Genomic DNA, 9,671 nt, shown 5'->3' with positions numbered 1-9,671 from the left:
GACTGAGGACTCTTAACAATGTCCCCTTCACCTCCGATTGGTGCCTTCAGCTCTTGATCCTTGCCAGCGAGTAGATAGAAAGCGCTTGGAGCCTCTTCTCCAGTCTGACTTCTCTGCATGCTGCTCAGGAAGGTGATTTTCTAAAATCAGAAAGCCTGGATCCCTGGCCAGCTGCTGTTTCGCCTGCTGTGCAACCACGACCTAGGGTAGCACTGAACTAATCTGCTTTATCTGCAAAGTGGGCACCAGCCTCGCCCTCCCAGGCAGGGGTGAAGAGCAGCCAAGGTTGTCAGTAGGGAAACAGGATTGCAAACTAAAAAATTCTATGGCACCAGCCATTCCTTGAGGCCCAGCAGGTGATTTTGCTTTATTTGTTGAATGAATTTCTAATGCAATGCTTCCTCAACCACAGAAGAATCACCAAGAGAGCTTTAAAAGAATACTAAGGTCTGGGCTCCACTCCTACAAATTCTGAGGTAATTGGGCTTGGGTGGAGCCGGAGTTGGTGTTTTTAAAAGTTCCCTGGTGATGGTTGATGCACAGCCAGGGCCGAGAGCTTCGTGTGGCTCATAGCTGGGGCCTCTGCGTTGCTAGACGCAGGATGAGTCTAATCATGACTTCCTCTTGCTGCTGCCCTCAGAACTGCTGGGGATGGAAGGATGTTTCCTGGGTCAGGTTACACGCAGGTGCAGGTGCTGCTGTTTCTAGAATCACTTTGCAACAGCGCCTGGACATCTGTGTGCATTCATGTGCTGCTGGGTGGAAGGCAGACCCGGATAAGCCACGACCAGGTGTGCTCAGGTCAGGTCTGGGAATGTGTCCCGGTGCCAGTGAGGTCCGGGCAGTCTCTGACTATGCAAAATGCTTCAGAAGTCCCTTGGAGCTTCCCTCCCTCTCCCACCCACTTTCCGCATAGGTACCCTTCACTCAGCTTTTTAGCAAAAGAATTCAACATGATATTAATTTTCTGGGTGATCTGGTGATGAGGTACACTGGTATTCTGATTCCAGGTTTGCATTTTCCATGTTAGCTCTTAGCTCTGTTTCCTGCCAAGAATTTTTTATAGCTTAAATATGTGTATATGTGTGTGCACATGTGTGTCCATGTATGAGCATGCTCATGTGTATGCATGTGCATTATGTGTATATCTATTCATTTGTGCATGCCTGTGTGTACATAGGCGTGTACATGTACACGCATATGTGTATGTGTGTGTGTGTGTGTGTGGTGTCCTGCGATACAGGGGCCGCAAGTTCCACGAAGGAGCACCCGACCCCATGTCCCAGTTGTACTGAAGAGGCACATGTTCTCTGATCTTTGGAGAGTGACAAAACTCCCCTCTTTGCAACTGACTCTTGCGTTGAGACTAGGCTGTGGGACCGGAGCCCTGGGAGCAACTGGGACCTCACAGAGACAGGGGAGAGGAAGTGCTTTGGCTGTTGTGAGCTTGTGTACCCGCATCGCATCCCAGCCCCAGACAGAGGGGAACGCTGGGATTCAGACTAGGCAGGAAAAAAAACCTCGGAAAATAAGACAGAAAAAAATAAATAAATAAAACAGATTCTGAGCTTCAGAACGTCTGCGCCTGCCATTGTGCAGTGGAATTGGGGGTTTTGTTTTCGGTTTGGAGGGGTCCACCCCGGGCGGTACTCAGGACCTGCTTGCGCCTCCGTGCTCAGGGATCTCTCCTGGCGGCTCAGGTGGGCATAGGCAGTGCCGGGAATGCAATCCCGGTCAACCACGTGCAGGAAAAAGCATCCCGACCCGCGTCACTGAATTTTGGATCTGAGCCCCTGTGACGGAACTGGGACATTGCCACCTATCCACTGGTAGCTTTGCGAATCCCGACACTTCCTGATTCCCGTTTCTTTTTCACAAGCCGAGACCTAAACCCGCGGGTTCCCCTAGAGGCCTGGATCCGCGGGTCCACCTGGAGGCCTGGACCTAGGGCTTCCCCTGGTCCTCGCTCCGCGGCCCGCAGCGCCCGTCACGCCTAGTCTCTGCTGCCCTCTAGTGGTTGTTTGAGGACCGGCGCGGGACCTTCCCTTTCCTCAACCGTGTTGACAAAGGGCCGAGAGACGCATCGCACCAGGCCTTCCCCACGGAGCTTAGAGAAGCTTGAACAAGTTTCCTGAAAGCATTAATGTTTTGCTCTGGGGTAGTTGACAGCCTTTGGCAATCCGGGATGAACAGTCAAGTGTTCAGCCTAGAAAGGTGCTTGGGCTCTGGGGGCTGGGATCTGACTGTAGTCCTTGAGCATCCGTGGAATATACCCATGACCTCTCAGCAGCTATTCAATTTTTTAAAAGTTTGATGCTGTTTGTTCTAGGAAACTAAGTGGGGTGTAAAGATACAAAACATTTTTTATTCTAAGCTGTACCTAGACTTCTGCTCATTCTTGAACAACAATGAATGAAGGTCATAAACAGAGTTGAGATTATCTGTAGTATGTGAGCATGCGAAGCTGACCTGGTTTGTATTCTTCATGCCCCCTGCCCACCTCTCCCCTGACTCTGAGTGACCAGCCAATGGGCCTTCCTACCTGCTGGAGGCAGAGCTCAGGGGCACGCACTGGAAGCAGACATGTGGATCCAAGGGTTGGTTCTGCTCTGTGTGTATGGGCTATGTGATATCTACTGGGCACTTCTGTTCTTCAACAAGCTACTCAGCACTATGATGAAGGGTTTAGAGAGAACCCTTGCAAAGCCTGACACCATAAAACATGCCCAGAATTTGCTTTTCTTTAGAATGACCATATCCTCTCATTGATTCCCATCCTTTTTACTTGCTATCCTTGCTAAAGCAAACAGGCTTCCATGAAACCTGGGGTAGATGGTTATCTGAAGTTATCTGAAGTATGTTATCTGAAGCTACAGAGATGTGACAGCAAGTGAATTAACATAGCCACGTGCACCATCTATATGCTGACAACTCACATTGCCAACCCATTTCTTGCCTGAGATCCAGACTAAGAATCCCCCTGTCTGTTCTCTTGGGAAATCTAACACATACCTCATACTTTGAGTGGCCAAATAATGCTGCTGATTCCCCACACCTTCCAAGCCTATCCCCTAGCCTACCTCCCTTGTCTCAGCAAATGGTATCAACATCTGCCCAGGTACCTGGAATGTCGATTTCCCTGAATCTCACTTTCCTATTTCCAGTCCCAAGTCTTCAATACATTCTTTGCTTCAGTGTAAAGAATGTACCTCTAAGCTGGCTCTTCTTTCATCTCTGCTCTGAGCAGTGGCACACTCTCTTCACCATAGCACCGCCTCTTACCTGGTCCTAGATTACCCCTTTCTCTAGTAATCAGAGCAGAGAAGACTTTCACCCCCTGCCCTAGCCCCTTCCACAGTCCTTGCACATGGAATCCACTCCCAGCCCTACTGCAGGGTCCAGTTCAGGCTCCTGCTTCTCCCCAACGCCCTCAGCAGCTCTATGCCTACCCTTCTTCCTCACTTGCTTCATGTTTCTCTGACCACTCTCGCTTTCTCTCTGTCTCTGGACACAGCGAAGTCTCCTCTGAGAGCCTGTCCAGGCTTTTCTGCTTAGAATGTTCTTCCCTTAAATCTTAGCATGGCGGCCTCTCTGTTTTTTGATCATATTTTTTGGATTGTTATTGTCGTTATTGTTTTGAGACCACACCTAGCAGTGCTCTGAGCTTACTCTTGGCTCTTCGTTCAGGGATCACTTTTGGCAGGGCTTGGGAAACTGTATGTAGTGATGGTATCTAGCCTCAGTCCTCTGCATGCAAAGCAAATGTCCTACCTGCAGTGCTATTTCCTTGGCCTCATCTCTTCATCTTTAATAATATTGTCTCATGTCTCCAACAGGAGGAGAGGCTCCCTGGCTACACCTCACAGAAAGAGTCCCTTAGCCACACTCCCACGTGTTATATATTGTTATATATTATATATCCTCCATGTGTTATATGTAGTTATGTATTACATATCCTTGCCCTTATTCAGGCCAATTTTATGCTGTAAGTTAGCAGGACTCTCCACTTCAGAAGAGAGCCTTCTTTAGACCCAGGAAGAATTTCTCTTGTTCACCAGTAATTTCCCAGAGCCTTGAGCTATACCTGACACACTGTGGATTGGGTTATTGGGGGGCCCAGAAATGGATGAAGAATTAACCAACAAGTTAATGACTCTGTTCTGCTTTGTTAGGTCGAGTCTGCCCATTTGGGTTCATGGCAGAGTTGAGACACATGATGGCTACTGAAGAAAAGTTTCTGGTCAGAGTGCTTTGGCCTTATTCATTGGTCTTAACTGAACATGTTTCTCAAGAAAATATGCAGTATGCAGGTCTGACCCCTTTAGGGCTATCACGGTAGTGGGTGGAGCATAAAGAAACAAAGCACAATTGGCATCTACTTGGGCTAATAAATGAAAATAAGAAGGAAGGGTGTAGACATATGGATGTAGTGTGTTTATGCACACCTTCATGTGTGTTGTGGGGGGTCATGTTCTAGTGGCAAATGCTCCAGTTACATCATCTACTTCTGAGGATCACCTTGTGTTGTCTGTAAAGCACCAGATAGCAGCAGAAAGTCAGGCCTCCCTTTCTTAGCTACCCTGAAGTGGCCTTCCCAACTGCAATGGGTAAGGAGGCACACCCCATGCAAAGATCTACAACCCACAGTTTGGCAATAAATGTCTGGATCTTCATTTTCAAAAATATAAATGCTAGAGCTGGAGAGACAGTAGGGGGTTAAGGCATTTGCCTTGTTTTCCACACACAGACCTTGGTTTGAAGACCTGGCACCACATATGATCCCAGAGCCACCAGGGGTCACTCCTGCCATAACCAGGTAGCCCCTGGACACTGCTGGGTGTGGCCAAACACTTCCCACCACCAAATAAGAGGGTGGGGCGTCATTCTTTGCAAGACATTAGGTCAGGATTGCAGAGTGTTTGCTGTGTTTGCCCCTTCCAGGAAGGATCCTGTATTCTAGTGATTTGTGACTGTTCTTCATGGGCTCTGTCTGCCTCTGTTTCCTCCTGTGTAGGCTAAGAGGAGGGAACAAATGCTCATCTTTGAACTCTAAAACAATTAGCAGATGTCCCATCATGTACAAGGGGATTCGCAAATGTTTGTTGAAAGAATTAGGAGAAATATTGAAATATAAAGGAGGAGAGGAAAAAGGAAAACAATGTACTTTACTATTCAGAAAGCGCCAAGGAGCTCCCATGTGTGAAAGGTCTCATTTGCATGTCTTTAATTCCAGTTTCTCATCTGGCTCACCTTTCTGTCCTTTTTCTCTTCACAAAAAGTCAAGATTCCTTCCCTGCCTGCTGTTAGTAGGATAAAAGCCACAGGCCATTTAGAGCTCTTCAGACAGGAAATCCGACTGAATGAGTAATACCTAGAAAAGACCCTTAAGACAATCCCATATTTGTGGGGGGAGAGATATAGTGCTACGGAAAGACACTCACCTTAGGTGGATGATCCCAGTTCCATCCTGGGTACTACGTAGAGTCCCCTGAGCCCTGCCAGGAGGAATCTCTGATGGCAGAACCAGAAGTGAGCCCTAGGCACCATGCCATGTGGCCCCTCCCCCAAAAAAACCAAATTCCCAATTAATTGGTAGAACTTTCTTTTTCTTTTCTTTTCTTTCTCTCTCTTTTTTTTTTTTGGTTGAATCACTGTGAGATAGAGTTACAAAAATTTCATGTTTGAGTTTGTCATAGGATGATCGAACACCCATCCCTCCACCAGTGCACATTCTCCACCACCATCCTCAATATATCATCCCCTTTGCAACCCTCTTTCTGCCTCTATGGCAGACAATTTCCCCCATACTCTCTCTCTACTTTTGGGCATTATGGTTTACAGTATAGATACTGAGAGGCTTTCACGTTTGGTCCTTTATCTACTTTCAGCACACATCTCCCATCCCGAGCAATCCTTCCAACCACCACCAATTTAGTGATCCCTTCTTTATTTCAGCTGCTGAAGGGTAATTTCTTTAAAAATTCTGAGGGAGCATGCTTTGCAACAGTGCTAATACTTGATGTATATACTATTACTGTACCATACCCACCACCATAGTGAGATTGTCCCTCAACCACTGACCTTCTCCTCCACCCTCTTCCTCCCAGCTCTTCGCTTCCATTGATAACCTTAGTTCTGTTGTTAGAGACTAAGAATTTGGACAGTGTTTATTTTCTTGCCTTCCTTCTTTAAATGCCACATATGAGATCATCAGTGTTTGTTTTTGTCATTCTAATTCATTTCATTTTAGGATAGAGCATTGTCTTAGGGATCCCTTCTCTATTCCAGCTGCCTTCTCCCTATCTCATTTGGCAGGTTTCCAACTATGGAGCAATATTCCTGGTCCTTGTGTCTACTGTCCTTGGGTGTCAGTCTCATATTATGTTATTTTATATTCCACATATATTCTATGTCTTTCCCTTTCTTTCTAACTCATTTCACTTAGCATGGTACTCTCCATGACCATCCATTTATAAGCAAATTTTATGACTTCATCTTTTCTAACTGCTGCACAGTATTCCACTGTGTAGATGTACCAAAGTTTCTTTAACCAGTCATCTGTTCTTGGGCACTCAGGTTGTTTCCAGATTCTGGCTATTGTGAACAGTGCTGCAATGAACATACAGTTGCAGATGTCATTTCTACTGTGCTTTTTAGCAATTTGGTAAAAGTTTCTCACCATTTTATTAGCAAATATAGTTCACTGTGGGTCTGAGTTTGATGTCCTTTCACATCTTCTATCCTCAGTATTGTCCAGACACAGAAAGAAGTCATGGTCTTACTTCTCAGCACTTGAGCTTTTCTTAAGATAGATTCCTTTTCTTTCTTTTTTTATGTGTGTGTGTGTGTGTGTGTGTGTGTGTGTGTGTGTGTGTCCTGCAGTGCTCAGGGTTGCTCCAGGTTCACTCAGGGTAGCTTCCAGTGGTGCCTGAAGGCCACACCGTGCCAGGGATGAAGCCTGGGTTATGAGTGTGCAAAGCCTGCCTGCAGTTTGTCCTTTAGCCCTCTCCACCGCTGGCACCCTTCACTCCTTGCCAGTGCCAACCTGTGCTTCCCTGCTGCAGGCGAGACTTCAGCATCCTTAGTGGAGATGGGTGGGTGGGAGAGAAGACTGAGGAAAGGCAGGAAGTCCCAGGTCAGAGGAGGGGGCTGTACAGAAGAGAATTGGGGGTGTCTTGAGGCAGACTCCTGCAGGGATGGGCTTTGTTCAGGTCACGTTGCTTATACTGCAGATGCTGGTCAGCTCTTTGGTTTGTCTTGTTTTAGATTTTACCCTCAAGTTAGCTGAAACTCTCCGGAGGAACTCCTGTATTTCCTCTCCATCTCTCCGTGCAGTATCCCTCACTAGTCCAGGAATCTGGACTTGCTGGGCACTGGGAGGAAGCGGCCTTCATGGTCCTCCTAAGCACAGTAGGCCAGGAACCTGGCTCTAAGGAGAGAGCCTTACATTTATGATAATTGGTCATTTTTGTCATCAGCAAACATATATAGTTTGGGTTAGAGATTATATAGGTTGTAGGCGATATGTATTGCTATGTTCAAAGTTAAAGACAAGTGTAGTATTGGGTGACTTCTAACTTTGGGCTAACTGGTAGGTTTATGTCTCTGCTTGGGTCAGAGTTGCAATAATGATAGAATTAGCATGATGATGAATCTTAGTGAATCTTAGGGCTAAAATTTGATTTGGAGTGCTTAGGTGTTAGCTTCTTCTGTGTTCATATATAAAAGTGAAAGTCTTGGGAGAAATTTAAATTTAGGAAAATGAAAAGTGTTTGGCATGCATAAAGTCAGGCTTAGTATCTGTTAGGGTTAAGTTAAGTTTTGGGCAAGTGTTAGAGTTAGGAATTATGTAGTGTTCCGGTGTTAAGTACTGTTGTTTTCAAAGTTAAAAAGAATAGTGATTGTTAAATTTGGGCTAATTGGTGTCTACCTAACTTGGGTACAGTAACTGAAAGGCTAGGGATAACATTAAGATTAGCCTTTGGTCTAGGTTAAGAGTAAGGGTTGTGGAGGGTGTAGGTATTAGCTTTTCCTGTGTTCATAATTAAAAATGAAAGTTCAGTTCAGCAGATCTTTAAATTTGGGGAAATTTCTTGTTTTGGCAACAATATAAGTCATGTTTAGTGTGGTTTAGGAGTAGTATTAGAATTAGCAGATGGTATGGGATTAGTGACTATGTGATGTTTATGTGTTATGTTTATGTGTTAAGATTTGTTGTATTCAATGTTTTAAAGGACAAACACCCGCTCGTTATTCTCCACCAGGATGCCCAGCTTCTCGGCCAGCTGCAGAGCCAGGTTCTGCTGAGCAGTGGGCTCGGCGCAGTGCATCACCACCGTCCGTGTGGGCTGGTCCAGGCCCCTCGGAGGGGATGGGCTCCAGCTTCCCTCCCCACCCCAAGCAGAGCTCCCGGCAGCCGAAGACCACCGGAACCTAGCTGCAGTCATGCTGGAGGCTCCTCTCTACACGTTCGGACAGGCCTCATGCATGAAGGTACCGGCAGAGGAACCCAGGTGTGTGTAATCCCATCAACGGTCAACATCCAGAGACTTAAAAGCAAGCTCTCAGAAGCATGCAGCCACTTGCTTCTCCCTTGGGAGAAACTGGCAGTCTTCTGAGAGTTTCCTGCCCACATGGGACAGCCTTGCAAGCTTCCCATGGTGTATTTATATGCAAAATCCAGTAACAAGCTGGATCTCATTCCCATGACCCTGAAGAGCCCCCAGTGCAACATCGTGGGAGGGCCAAGTCCAGATGGACTTCTAAGATCTCAGGGAAAGGACGAAATGAGATGTTACTGGGCCCGCCCGAGAAATCGGTGTTTAACGGGCTATCATGATCGTGATCATGAATGTTTTAAAGGAGGGAAAAATTCAGAGATTGTTCAATTTGGGCTAATTAGAAGGTCTATGCCTCTGTTTGGGTTAGGCATAGTATAATGATAGGATTAGCAATAGGATTAACCTATGGTTATGTTTAGGGTTGGGTTTGTGGTGGCTTTAGGCATTGGTAGTTTGGGGCATCAGTAAAAGTCAGGTTCAGTTTGGGTTAGGGTTAGGATTAGGATCAGGATACAGTTAGGGTTAGGGATTGTGGAGGGTTTATGTGGTAAGTATTGCTGTGTTCAAGTTAAAAAGGCAAGAGACATATTGGGTGATTATTAAATTTGGGCTAATGGGTGGATTTATGCTTATGCTTGGGTCAGAGTTAGTGTAATGATAAGATTAGCATTAAGATAAACCCAGGACTAGGGGTAAGGCTAATTTTGGGTAGGATTTAGGCGTTATCTTTTTCTCTATTTATACTGAAAAGTATGGTCATTATGGAAAATGAGAAGGGAGTGCCTTATGATGTTTAGGAATATGTTCACATCTATGTGATGTTCTGCCTGAGCGTGTGGAAAGCGGCCTGGAGTGTGGAGGCAGTTGGGTACTGGAGGTCAGCTGCCGGGGTTGAGTCCCTTGGGGCAAGGAGGGCTCTCACCTGCCCCCCTCTGGGGCATCCCGAGTGAAAACAGCCTGGCATGGAGTCCAGTGGCATGGTTCTGGGGGCCTCATTTTATGCTCCCTTCCAGGAGAAGCAGCCGTGAGTCCATAATTACACCATATTTGTTTGGAGGCAGGATGACAACAATACTGCCTAAACCCCTTGCGCTCTCCCAAACCCGGCTC

The sequence above is a fragment of the Sorex araneus genome, chromosome 5 (assembly GCF_027595985.1).
Source record: "Sorex araneus isolate mSorAra2 chromosome 5, mSorAra2.pri, whole genome shotgun sequence".
Classification (NCBI taxonomy): domain Eukaryota; kingdom Metazoa; phylum Chordata; class Mammalia; order Eulipotyphla; family Soricidae; genus Sorex; species Sorex araneus.
Note: the sequence above shows the minus strand (reverse complement) of the source record.